Here is a 13,086-nt window from a genome sequence, read left to right on the forward strand (position 1 = left end):
TCAGGTGTGGCCCAGCTCACGCGTGCCCTGGCTCAGGTGTGCGACAGCCTGGACGTGCCCTGGCACAGACCTGCGGGCTCCTGCAGGTCACGACAAGAAGCAGGTGCTCAGTCCTGCAGCACAGGGAGCAGGGCGATGACCTGAAACAGGAGGGGTACGGGCACAGGTCCTCCTGGTTAGTAACTGTGATGCTCCATGCCAGGAGGACGAGTGTCAAGAGCCGCAGACGTGCCAGGCCCACAGCCAGGGAGGGCGGACCGGCTCCTGGGTTCACGCTTCGGGTTCTCTGGGCTGTCTGGTGCGCAGAGCCAGAGACGGGATTCAGGGCTGGTGTCCTGCTCTCTCACCAGGACAGGGGTGCTGCGATCTGCCCGAGGAGGCTTTGACCCCGTGTGCCGCATCGGGTGGGCTGCAGTGTTCCCTCCATGTGAGGCTGAAGCTCTGTAGGAAGTCCCTGGGGGTGGAGGCCTCTTGCTGGGTCTGAAGGGAGGGCAGGGCTCATCAGGCAGGTTTGGTGCGGAGGGTCCGCCCCTGCAGGCGCCTGGTGCAGGCGTGTGGGCTCCTTGCTGACAGCTTAGGACCAAGCGGAGCACCCCTAGCGGTCCTGGCCACTGGCCGTGGGGGCAGGGCTAGAAATGTCACCTTTTCCTAGGGGGTACAGAGCCCCTCCCTCCCTCCAACCTGAGCCTTCCTGCTCCTAGAGCCTCCCTGGGGCGTCTGAGGCCCCGAGGTGCCCAGCCCACTCTCTGACGCCAGAACTCCTGCCCTCCTGTGCACGTCCTCGAGGATGAGCCCTGAGGGGGCTCAGGCTGGGCACTCAGAGGGTCTCCAGAAGGTTGTTCTGGCTGACCAGCAGCTCTGCTGTATGGTCTCGGCCCAGTGTCTCTGCATGCTGTGAAGAAGGGCCTTTATCTGGAAGCAGTCTGGGAGGTCCAGTCCAACTGTCAGAAGGGCACATGCAGCTGGCGTGTTCAGTGCCCGAAGCCACCCATGCTGTGGACACTGGGCAGGGGTGACGTGGAGAGAGGTGGTGGAAGGCAGAGACAGAGCGACACATGCACACACTTGCACACGTGTGCATGTGTTCACACACGTGCACTCGCGCTGACCCTGGACCCTGCGCCCTGACCTGAACGGATTAGGGGGAGGCTCCAGGCCTGAGTCTCTGCAGGAGGGGCCTGGGCCCTGGCCGCACCTCCCTGTGCTGGTGCTTTGGAATTGAATCTGCAGAGAGATTGCAGTGCGGGATTCTGTGTGTGTGTGTCTGTGGTGTGTCGAGGCTGAGAAATGCTGCAGGGGGAGTGAGTCCTGGCTCCCCCACCCATCGTCCCTATGACTTCAATCCCACTAGACCACGTCCAGTGTCCCCAGGAGTTTTGTGTCTTTGTCCACGAACGGAGACAGTTGTGTCAGCCTCCCTGGCCTCCCAGGCTCTGCCACTTGGGTTCTGGAAGGAAAGGTGGCTGCAGGGAGGGCCTGGCCCTGTGTGGCTAAGCATCCAGCTGGGGCTGCGGGGCCAGGTTCCCAGACCTGCTCCGGAGGCTGCGCCTGCCTGTGGAGGACAAGGGCTGAGTGCGGCCCTGCTGAGGGGCCCAGGGAGGCCGTGCGTCCCACGGGTGGGGGCAGGGAGCCCCTCATTAGAGCTGCAGCTGACACAGAGGCGTCCCTCTCACTAATTGATTAAACTGTTGAATTCAGGCCTGTGTGGTGGGAACTGGCTGGGCCAGGCTGTCAGCATTCCCTTCTGCAGAGTAAGATTTGGGGCAGCTTTCTGCGTAGCCAGTGGTTCTGGGCGTCATGTGACAGGGAATCAGTGAGATCGGTCATGCAGGCCTGGGTGCTGTCCCCTCCCCCAGGGCCGCCTTTCTCACCCCGGCTGCTTTGTGTGGTTGTGACTGGAGGTGCTCCAGGGGAGCTGGTGAGACCCTGGAGGTGTGAGGGCCTAACCTTAACCCTAACCCTAACCCCAACCCATTCAACAAGTGCTGAGTGAGGGCCTACCGCGTGCGGGCAGAAGATTCTACCCGGATGGTAGGTGGCTAAGTGCTGTGAAGTCCAGTAATAGGGGCCATGGGGCAGCGTCTGTGGGGCTGGCCGCTGAGGCAGAGGCCAGGGGTCCTGGAGGGCCCTGGGGGGAGGGACAGGCAGCCAAGGCCCTAGGCAGCCTGAACACCCACCTCCCCCACCTCCCCTCCCCTAGACCTTCCCATCGGGACAAAGTCAGCCCAAGATGTGGGAAGCAGCTCTGGTTCTCTCAAGGCGGCTTGAGCCTTGGGCAGAGGACAGGGCCTCGGTTCCCAGTGTGGCAGGTGGGGCCTGGTGCACAGTGGATCCTCTCCCCTCCTGAGGAGCCTCCTGGTCTCTGGAGTCCAGCCTGTCCTTCCACTCAGTCAAGGGTGAGTGTCCACCAAGGGCCCCAGGGGGGAGGACACAGACGGGGCTCCGGGGCTGGGGACAGACGCAGACAACACAGGAGTTTCGCTTCACGGGACTGCGCCCACGTGGGGTGGGGGCCTCCAGAACGCGAGGAATTCGGTGTCAACGTGGCCATTGTGTGCTGCCCCCAGGCCCCGGCGATTTATGCAAACAGCCGTGATTTGGTGCGCGTCCGTGTGGTGAGGTCACGGCTGCCGAGGGCTTTGGAATTCTGTCTTCGGAAGAATTTTGCTTACCAAGCCACATACTTCCCTAGTCATCAATTCGATCAGGGTAAGAAGAAAAAAATGCTAAGAAAATAAAAAACAAAAGCCCCTGTGGTTTCATGTGAGGGGCGGGGAGGGGAAGGCACAGATACACAGTGTCTGTGCCACATAGGCAGGGGGGCGTCCGTGTGCCTGTGTGTGTACCGTGTGGCCTCCGCACCTGGACCCACAGGGCCCTCCAGGCTCCCAGCCAGACCCCTGCAGTGTCGGAGCTGGGGACCGCATGGCCCCTCTGCCGCTCCCCCGCCGAGTCCTCGGTGGTCCTTTGTCCAGGACCGGGGGTGGAGGGGAGGAGCATTCTCAAAGCCCTTGCCTGCACCCCTCCCTGGCCTCCACCGCTCTTTCCCTTTTAGCGCTGATGAGCTGCACCAAGTATCCAAAAGGAGCTCCCCCAGAAGTGGAAGGAAATAAAGACAGACGGCATTCCTGATCACAGGCACCCGGTACCAGGCAGGCCACCACGGCTGTGAGGCTTCCCTGGCCCTCTGGCCCCGTCCGGTCACTGCAGCAATGACCAGGGGCTGAGGTGTGATTGGCAGGAAGACTGACCAGGATCGTGGCACTGGTGGGGAGGTGTAGGACCCGAACAGGACAAAGCCCATGGGGCCGGAGGGGTGCCCCCAGGAGGTGAGGACAGGGCTGGGGGACAGTGCCTCCACCTCTCTCAACCTTGTTGTTTCCATTTCTACTGCCTGGTCCATCTCGTGTAACTCGTATGCAGACAGGAGACAGTCCCAGGCCGGGCGTCCTCGACATGACCACGCCTAGCTCTGGGAGACACTTGCGAGGTGCCTTCAGGGCCCATTGTTGGTGTGGCTCCACTGCACAGGGCTGAGCGCTAAGACACCCCACTTCCTGGGATGGTCTCCTCCGTGAGTTCAGCCCCGACCGCGCCCACGCACGCTGGTCCTGCTTCCCTTCTGGGCCACGCTCCCCGCCTCTTGACGTCTGCGGGAGCCAGTGTATCTTGGGAGCTGTGGTTCTGGGACGTCTGACCCTCAGGATGTGTGGTCGATGCAGCGGAGCTCAGACCCAGTGTGGTGGATTCTCCCCAGAACCCTTGACCTCTCTGGCCCTCACCGGGTCTTGTCTGCATCCCCAGAGAGGTGGTCCCCTGCCCCAGCCCTGCTCACTTGGCTTTGCTGCCGGGCTGGGGCCCTGGGACGACGGGCACTGGTGTGTGCCCACACCTCGGAAGGGCCTCCAGCGGGGGCCGTGAGAACGCCCTTCTCCCAGCACCTGTCAGAAGTGACCCAAGGCCAAGACCGTCCCTGTGTCCTGATTGCACAGCCCCCAGAGGTTCGTCCTTGGTGGGCGCACCCGGGAAGGGAGTGCTGCTGGGGGTCCCTCTGGCCAGGAAGGAGCTGAGGCCCAGCCGAGGGCCTGCTCCTCCCCTCCCCTGCCCCCGGTCCAGTGCGTCAACAGTTGTCTCCCACTGGAGCCTGGCCTTGTGACCATGTGAAGGGCCCAGTCAAGTGGGGACTCAGCCCAGTGTCTCCTCCACACTCGAATTAGGAGGGTGCTAACACCAGCAGCAGCCAAGGGCTAGGTCGTGCCAGCAGAGGGGGTGGGTGGCCACCGAGGCCATGCTGAGGCCCCCGCCCTTGGGACAGCACCCAGAGGGCACTGTCCGCCAGCTTGGCCTGCGTGTCCTCCTTAGGGCTCCCTGGACTGGCCTTGCACGCAGGGGTGTGAGTGGCACCCCACGGCGTGGATGGGAGGCCCTGAGACCACCTATGGCTTAAACTTTTAGCAGATCTAGTGCCTTCCTGTGGAGAACAGAGCTGGAGTCAGACCCACGCAGGGAGGGGCAGGACGCGGGCGGCTGGTTCCCGGACAGACATCCGTCCTCTCTGTCCCAGGGCCCGCCCTGCAGACACCTCCACCCCCACCCCAGATAAAGAACTGCACCGCGGAAGGAGCCAGCGTCCACTCACCCTCAGGGACGCCGTTTACCTGACGCAGTATTCTTTGCGTCCATGTCCCTTTGCTGGTGTGATCTTGGGAGGAACTATTTCTGTTGAGTTTCTGCTAAGCTTCTCCTCTGGGATCTATGGCTCTCTGGCCAGCTCAGGGGGCTCTGAACAGTGGACGCTCACCCAGCCCGGGCAGCCGGAGCAAGAAAAAGGAGATGTCCAGGGCCCCATGAATGGTCAGTGGCCGAGTGGTGGCCCCTGACGCTGGACAAGGGGGTGTGGGATGTCCCTGAGGGGGCCAGGCCCATGGCCTGTGTGGCAGACACGTGGGCCGGGCACCAGGAGGTCGCGAGGCCCACCGGGGGCGTGTGAACGGTGGAGGGCCCGTGGGGTTTACCCCTGGGCCTCCTGGGCAGTGATGAAGGCCCCCACCCTGGGTGGAACTGGGACTCATCCTGGTGGAAGGGCGTAGGGGCACCAAGCCAGGCCGGGGCCTAGTCGAGCTCACAAGTCCTGGTGGAAAAAGCCCTGCCCAGTGCTCCCTCAGGCACTGGAGCGGGAAACCCACAGGCCGGCTGCTGCGGTGGGGCAAGGGGTCTCTTCAGGGCCATGCCCTCCTGGGGCCCTTTCACACCTCTGGGCTGGACCCTGGGGAGGGTGGGCCCTGCCCGTGGCCCTGTGCAAGGCCTGTCTGTGCCTCAGGCTCCCCCTCTGTGTGGGTGGAGCTGGGATCAGCAACGATCACTCTGGCACCAGGCAGTCCCCGTGTCCACCCCGGCTCTCCCAGGGAGGCTGGGTCCTGGGTGTCTGGGCCACCCTCTGAGGCTCTGCTGGCTCTGAGGACCAAGCACACTGGGAGGGCAAAAGAAGGGGGTGCTCAGGCTGGAGCCCGGGTGGAGGGAGGGGCGAGGGGCTGACCCAGGCCTTGCTGCAGTGCCTCCTGCAGGGCTGTCACACGCTGCTTTAGGATCACACTGGGATTTCTAGGCATTTGGTAGCAAAATAAAATAGTAAACACTGAAAAAAAAAAGAAAGAAAAAGAAAAGAAAATGGGGAAAGGTCCACCTTGCTTGCCTCCAACCCTTCCCAAGGGCAGGGCCCCTGTGCCCACCCTTAACAAAACCATGTGACCCCTGCCCTCCACCCCGGAGGACCGCAGAAGGGACGGCTGTCTCCCCCTGGCTCCCGACCCTGCCACCAAACACCCCCCACCCCAGCATTTGATGGCGAATCAGAGAACAGGCAGGACGCATGCCGACCACACATGTGCAGGTCGTTACCGTCCAGGGTTATGAGCTTATAAATCCCACACGGGTGCAGGGGTTGGGGGTGGGCTCCTGGGGCTGAAGGGAGGCCAGCCACGGCCTTCACCCGCCCCTGCGCCTGAGGCACCAGGTGGAAGCCATTCCTTCCTGGGACCCAGCTCCCGGAGAGATGTTCCTGCCTCCACCCACGCAGGAGAGGCTGGGCCCTGGGTCTGGCCTGCACCTCCTGACGAGACTGCAGACGCATCTGGGTGAGGTGTGGGTGAGCTGGTCCGGCCATCAGACGTACTGCTCCCGCCCCACGTGACGCTCGCCGGGCCTTCGGGGGAGGTTGGGGGTGGAGAGCTGGGGACGGGAACCCCGTCAGCCTTGTTTTTCTTGGCAGCCAGGCGCTGGCAGCTGCCCTCCGCCCTCCAGAGGGGCCTCCCATGCGCTGGCTGCCCATGCAGGGGCGTGTGCACCGGGCCGGGGGGGCCAACCCTGAAGAGCCAGTTGTTGGGGGTCACAGGAGACGGGGATGCTCCCAGATGCCCCAGGCCCGCGGGTCAGAGGAAGGCACAGCCTCCTCCGTGTCCCCCGTCGGAGTGGTGACACCCAAGCCCAGCACGAGGCACTGTGGGGACCAGACACAGGCACATGGCCCTCTTGGGGGACCGGGCAAACTGGACAAGGCGGGCCCATGATGACCGCCTGGGCAGGGAGAAGGCAGGGCTCACACCTGGGAACGTTGGCCAAAATGCCAAGACTGAAGGATGACCCTTGGTGCAGAAAGTCTGCAGCTCTGGGAGGTAGAAGGGGGCTCGGTGGCCACAGCCCCACCTCCCCGCATGCTTGCTGCTCCCAGGGGCCTCCTCTTTCTCCCACCTTGTCTTAGGGACTCATAAGTGTAGTTATTAGCAGGCTTGGGGCTAGAGCCCCCCTCACTCACTGCTCACCCCACCTGGACAGCAGTCCTGCTTCCTGGCCCATCCTTGAGCAATGAGGCCTTCCGGCCTGAGCAGCAACCGTGGACAGGTGGAAACAGATGGGTCTGAGCTCACTGCTGCTCCTTACTTTCCCTCCTGGCTCTGGCGCATCAGGCACCTCCTCCCAGGGACGCCTTTGCTGACTAGCAGGCTCGGCCCTCAGAGTGGCCGTGTGGGCAAAGGGGGTGGCTCCCTGCCCGTGTGCTGGCCCTTCCTGGTTCACTTCCAAGGCTGAAGAGGCAGGTGGACTAACTGGTCAGCTTATAGCACAGTCTGTCTCCTGGAGGTCGGCTCTAGCCAGAGAGCTCGTGGGTCCCACCATGAGATGAGGCCAAGCATGAGAAAGACGCAAGGACGTCCCCCTGGCCCCAGCCCGACTCCTCCCCAGACCCTGCGGGTCAGTGCAGACCCTCGCGGTCTGGCCCCAGGAGCAGAGGATGACCCGAGCCCGATAGCCAGCCTCACCAGGATCTGAACCCAGCTTTGTGTAAAGTCTGGTGGGATGTAGAGCTGCTTGCTCGGCGCCAGACCAGGCCTGGTGGGGGAGACCGTCTGCCCACGGGCTGGGTCAGCGTGTGCTCTTGGGGTTTGTCGGGATGACAGACGTCGGTGTGCTTATAAGACCTGGATTTAAAGGGCTTCATGAAGAGAATGACAAGAAAGTTGGCACAATTGAAACAACCTTCCTGGATCCTTTGGGGAGACAATCACTGAGCTGAGGGCTGCTGTGGATGGTCGGCTGTGGTGACCCTGGCCTCGCTGGGCTTGCGCTGTCCGGTCCTGGACTTGGACGGACAGAGGAGTGATTTGGTGGTTGTCCTGAGGCCCAGGGCTGAGTGAACCAGCACGTCCAGGGGGTCCAGGGTCGGGAGAGAAAGATGAGGATGGTCTGTGTCGGGTGGAGGCGAGGAGCTGGGAGCCTGTGTGCCCCTGGGAGAATCTGGAATGGATTCTGGGCCATTTCGTTGAACTGAGTCCCTTCACCACAGTTTGTGGAGCAGAACGGAGGGCCAGGCTCCCCTCTCATCAGGATGGAGAGGGTCAGGGAGGGGAGGTCCTGGTGCGCTGGGGACAGGTATGGACGGCCACTGAGACAGAGGGAAGGGAGACCCGTCACTGAGGGTGACGGGGCCTCAGGAGGTGGCCGGACCCTCCACACTCTGTGTCCTTGTGTTGGTCAGCTTGGTCCAGGTCGGGGGTCCGTGAGGGACAGATGGCGGGGCCCTGGCCTCCCATCCCTCTCCCTGGGCTTAACGTCCACAGGTTCCTGGCAGCTCAGGCCCAGAGGCAGCACCCCCAGACTTCAGAGCAGCTCTGAGAGGGCAAGGTCACCCCAGAAACTGTGCACAGGGCCAGGTGAGGAAGCCGCCCCTGAGATTCTGCCAGACTCAGGACCAGGAAGGAGGGTGCCATGAGTCCTCTGGCTGGGGTCCTTGCAGCCTGATTGGGCCTCTGGCCAGGCCCGGGACCTGGGGACCCTGTGGGAGGACAATGAAGTGGGAGACACCCCTGCTGGGATGGGTGCCCTGCCTCCATCACCCTTCACAGGGGGCGGTGGGCTGGTGAGAGTGTCTGTCTGGGACACGGACCTGCTCATCAGACGCTCCTCCACAACTCCTTCTGCGCAGCCTGAGGGCTCCTTCTGATACCCCTGCCCGGACTCCTTCCAACGACAGGGTCCAGAAAACTCAAGGCCCAGTGACCACTGGTGACGCACGTACAAGTCACAAAGGAGGGAGGCGTGCGAGTGGGATGACGTTTCTCACAGGCCGGGCTTCCTCCTTTGCCGTCACCTGTCGCCTCTCCACGGGGCCCCATGGAAAATGAGGAGCGTCCAGGTGGGCTCAGCTGTGCGTGAGAAACCCCTAGACAGAGGGTGAGAGGCAGGCCGGGGGAGTGGTGGGCGGATGGTAGGCAGCCCAGGTGGAGGGGGTGGCTTAGGCCTGGGGGCGGGTCTGGGTCAGGGTGACCAGAGCAGAGAGGATGTGCTCAGGAGAGGGGGCAGGGCTGAGGGCTTAACACTAGGGATTAGAATCTCCAAAAGCACAGGAAAAGCATGAATGAAAGAAAAGCTGGAAAAGTCAGAAGAGTGAAAATAAAGACGGGCCATCACCTTGGCCCCCGTCACACTGACGTTAAATGGCGCCTAGTTAAACGTAGTTCTGAGCACCCTCATCCACATGGCCCCCATACCTCCCAGTTAAGGCTTCTGAGCAGGGGACTCAGCAACAAGGCTGGGGTTTTAGAAGGAGGATGAGGCCAGCATGGAAGCGGGTTGGGGGGATGCAGACCTGGGCTGTGTGTCCAGGAGGCAGGGGGTCAGGAGGCTGGAGGTTCCTGGCCGGGGTGGGCAGCCCTCTCCTCCCCCACAGGGACGGACCAGACCCCTCAACCGCCGAGCTCCGTTTGTGCAGCAGAAACGCCTAGTGCCGTGCGCACACTGGGACCCATTCTGCTTGCAGAATAACCACCCTGTGAGACACGTGCTACCGTCACCCTTACTTACTGGTGCAGAAACCACCGCACAGAGAGGGTGAGCAACTAGTCCAGGGCCACACAGCTGAAGGAGTAACTCAGAACTCACCTAGCATTCGGAACAAGCACCCGTAATGGGTGTGCTGGGTCCTGGGCGACTTCAGCAATTGAGGCCTATGTCACCCTCCACACGTTTGAGGTAAGAGGCCTCCCCTCTCCTGGATTCCTCTGCAGCTCAGAGGAAGATGACTTCGGCCTGCCAGGCTCCCGGCACAGGCTGTTCCAGGTGGCTCCTGGGGTGATTTCGCCCCGGGTGGGAGTTGTCCTGGCCTGTGGGCCCCACAATGTGCCTGTTGGGTCAAGTCACCCCTTCCCAGCTGGCCTGACAGCTCTTAGCCCAGAGGTTCTGGTCCACCCGGCTGGTGTAGGCTGAATGCCATTTTGACCTTTCTGGCTTCACCATACAAAGTCCCTGGCTGGCTTCTCACCACGGAGCTCTTGACTAGGAGGAAGGGTCCTCCTCAGACCTGCTGGCCACCCTTGGACCCCAGACCTAGTGGGGCCTGTCTCCTGCAGAATAGGAAACAGGGCAGTCACCCTGGGCTGTAGGGACAATGACCAGCCTGAGTCCAGGTCCTGAGCAGGCAGGAAGTGTCAAGGCCGGGCTCTGGGGACTCTGACCAGCAGTGGACCTGGGCAGCCGCCGTCCCCAGGCCAGGCCGGCGTGGCAGGCAGCTCAGCTCACATCTGGCCGAGCACAGCAGGCCACGGCATGGTGGTGTCATGGCCCAGGAATGCAGGAAGACAGTCTAGGGTTCTGGCACAGAGGCATGGCAGCACACCAAGAATGTGCCTTGTAGAAAGATAATTATGCGTTTGGGCAAAAATGTGTGAAATAAACCTGGTAGATGCCACCGATTCTGTTTATTTTACCAGAGTGGAGGTGCGGCTGGGAGAGCACGTGTCCCTTCAGGAGATGAAAGGTGCTGGCGGGTACCCAGCGCCACCCCGACGTGGGTCCTTGTCCTCCGGGGCTGGGATGCACGGGAGGGAGGTGGGCGTGACATGGGCCCTGCCGCAGCCCAGAGGAGGCAGGAGCAGGGAGCAGCGCGCTCAGGGTCTGGCTGATTTACAGTGACGGCCGCAGAGCACCACGGAGGGCGTGTGGGCAGCGGCAGAGCGGCTGAATGACCCCATTGTGCGGGGCTGACAGGCCAGTGGAGCGAGCTCAGCTGGGGAGAGATGTGCATTTTCTAACTTCTGCTCTGTTGTGAGAGCGCTGCTGCGCCTTCTAGAAGACTCGAAAACCACAGCAGAGATGAGGCAGAGAAAGTAACGCTGTCTCACCACCGACCAACCGAGCACTAAACGGAGTGTGGGGGGAGCACCCCCTCCAGATCTGCCTAAGCTGCGTCTGTGTGCGTATGCACTCCCACGACTAGGCTCATACATGTATTAAAAAATTATTTTATTGTGATAAAATACCCAGAACTGTCACCATTTTACCCGTTTTTAAGTGCACAGTTCAGTGACACTCAGCACGTTCACACTGCTGCGCAGCCGTCACTGCCACCCGTCGCCAGAACTTTTTCATTTTCCCAAACTGAAGCTCTGTCCCCGTCAAACGCTAGCCTCTGTGGATGCGTCTGCCCTGGCGACCTCACGGGAACGGGTTCACACGTGTGTGTCTTTCCCTGTGCTCAGTGCCCTCAAGGTCCATCCTGCTGTAGCCTGTGTCAGAATTCCCTTCCTTTTAAAGGCTGAATGATACTCTGTTGTCCACCTTTTGCTCATCCATCCATCGAGGGACACTTGGGCTGTGTCTATAGTTGGGCTGCTGTGAGTTATGCTATGAACATGAGTGTGCAAATAGAGTAAGATGTTTTGTTCAAAACAAAACAACACACATTTACTCTTTCCTAAAATGTCCTCGCTCCCTGTTGAACCCCATGGACTCAGGACTTTGGAGGGCTGGCAGGCCTCCAATCCAAGTTGTCTTGGGTTCCTGGGTTTCGCCTTTGGAGGGTCAGGGTCTCTCCAGCCCCACTGCCCCGAGTCTGAGTTTCTCTTCCTGACAAGAAATGCATGTGCCTGCCATGCTCTCTCTCAGCCCCGCTCCTGGGTGGGAAGTGCCTTCTGCCCTGTGAGCTTTGGGCCCACTAGACCGCTGGACAGAGGTGCGGGTGCTGGAGTCCCCGTCCTCATCCGACAGCTTCTCTGCTGTCTGAAAGCCAGAGGAGAGGCGGGCGAGGGATCCACCCTCTTCCAGGACCCTCGGGAAGGACCGGCACAGGATCCTCGAGTGTGACCGGCAGAGGGAAGGGGCCTTGGGTGGCCCATCAGGGCTGGGATGCCCCGGCCCCAGGGCTTGCAGCGTGTTTCTCCAGTGTCAGCACACTGGGCAGCGAGTTCTTCATGGGGATGGATCGTGTTGAGAGATTAATTTCCCTTCTTTTTTTCATATTGAAAGGAGTGTGGCCAGGAAGAACGCTGAAAGGATATAGCCAGATAGTAACAGAAGTCTCCCAAAGTCTAACCCAACAGGAGAACCTACAACAGGTGCTACAAGCAGACAAGAGAAGGGTTGCAGAAGGGCTCAGGGAGTGGTCCATGGGGTCTGCACTGGGAGTGGTGCTGGGCGAGGACGGGCTGGGGATCCTGGGCGCCCCGAGGGCCTCCAGAGCCAAAGGCACCCCTGGGGAGCCTGTGTGGACAGTCAGAGGGGGTCCTCCTCCCTCCCCAGGCTTCCACCTCCTATGAGATGCTGAAAGCTGACTCCGGTGGGTGGACATGTGGGTGGACATGAGCATGCATGAGGGGGTTGCTTGTGTGGGTGGGCGTGGGCGTGCACAGGTGGACGTGCACGTAGGGGTTGCGTGTGGGCACGGGTGAGGGGGCGTGCACATGGGATTGCGTGCCTGCGCACACAGGTGGGTGTGCACGTGAGTGGACTGAGATTGCACGTGGGGGCGCGTGCATCTTGGTTGGGTACGTGTGAATCTCTGGCAAGGACTGGTGGTGTGGCTTGGTCTGCCCTGTGTCGACAGATGTGGGACCCCTCCTTCAACACTTTTGAGAATAGATTTTGAGGGGCTTGTTTTTTTAAATCACAAAATGACTATTCTACTTACGAAAATAAAAATGAAGGGAAACATTGGTCACGACTTAACGATCATCTGTCTTGAACTTTAGAGCATTTTCTCCACTTGTAAACATACATAGGTATGGTTTCAGGCTTTTCAAAATTAGGACCAGCTTGTATAGACTGTTTCCTGGCTTGATTTTTAAAATTTAATGTCTTGCAGAGAGATTTCCATGATTATAAGTGAAGGCTAACGGTTGCATCTGATTTTATTTTGCAAATATATTTGACAGGCACTTAGGGTTTAAATCTCCTTTTTTCCCTGGAACGATGAACAATGCCATGGTGACCATCTTGCTTTTCTCTCCTTCTGTCCTTCACACAAACTCCCAGAAGTGCCAGCCCAGGGTGCAGAGAGGCAGACTTGGTGCCGGAGTGAGAGGGATGTGGTTCCCGCTCTGGGGCCCCAGCCTCTGGTTCACGGGGCGGGGGCTTCTGCAGGCAACAGACTGGCACTGGGAGCAGGAGTTCATTGCTATGGTAGCTTCTACTGGACCCCTAGCTACATTTCTCAGATGCAAAGCCCTTTTCTGGTCTGTAGAAGGATCTAGAGAGGGAGATCGCAGTGAGCACGTGGTCTAAGCCCCGGTCTCCCCAGCCTATTCCTCTCCTGCAGTTTCC

General features: G+C 60.7%; 1 long non-coding RNA gene across 1 annotated transcript; it reads left to right on the top strand.

Annotated features, from left to right (window-relative positions):
* Positions 1-1,264: 1,264 nt before the first annotated feature.
* LOC140686235 (uncharacterized) lies at positions 1,265-8,679 on the top strand. Its single transcript, XR_012059924.1, has 3 exons — positions 1,265-2,396; positions 2,568-2,709; positions 3,056-8,679. It is a non-coding gene; the product is annotated as an uncharacterized lncRNA (long non-coding RNA).
* The last annotated feature ends 4,407 nt before the right edge of the window (positions 8,680-13,086 follow it).

The sequence above is a fragment of the Vicugna pacos genome, chromosome 16 (genome assembly GCF_048564905.1).
Source record: "Vicugna pacos chromosome 16, VicPac4, whole genome shotgun sequence".
NCBI classification, from domain to species: Eukaryota; Metazoa; Chordata; class Mammalia; order Artiodactyla; family Camelidae; genus Vicugna; species Vicugna pacos.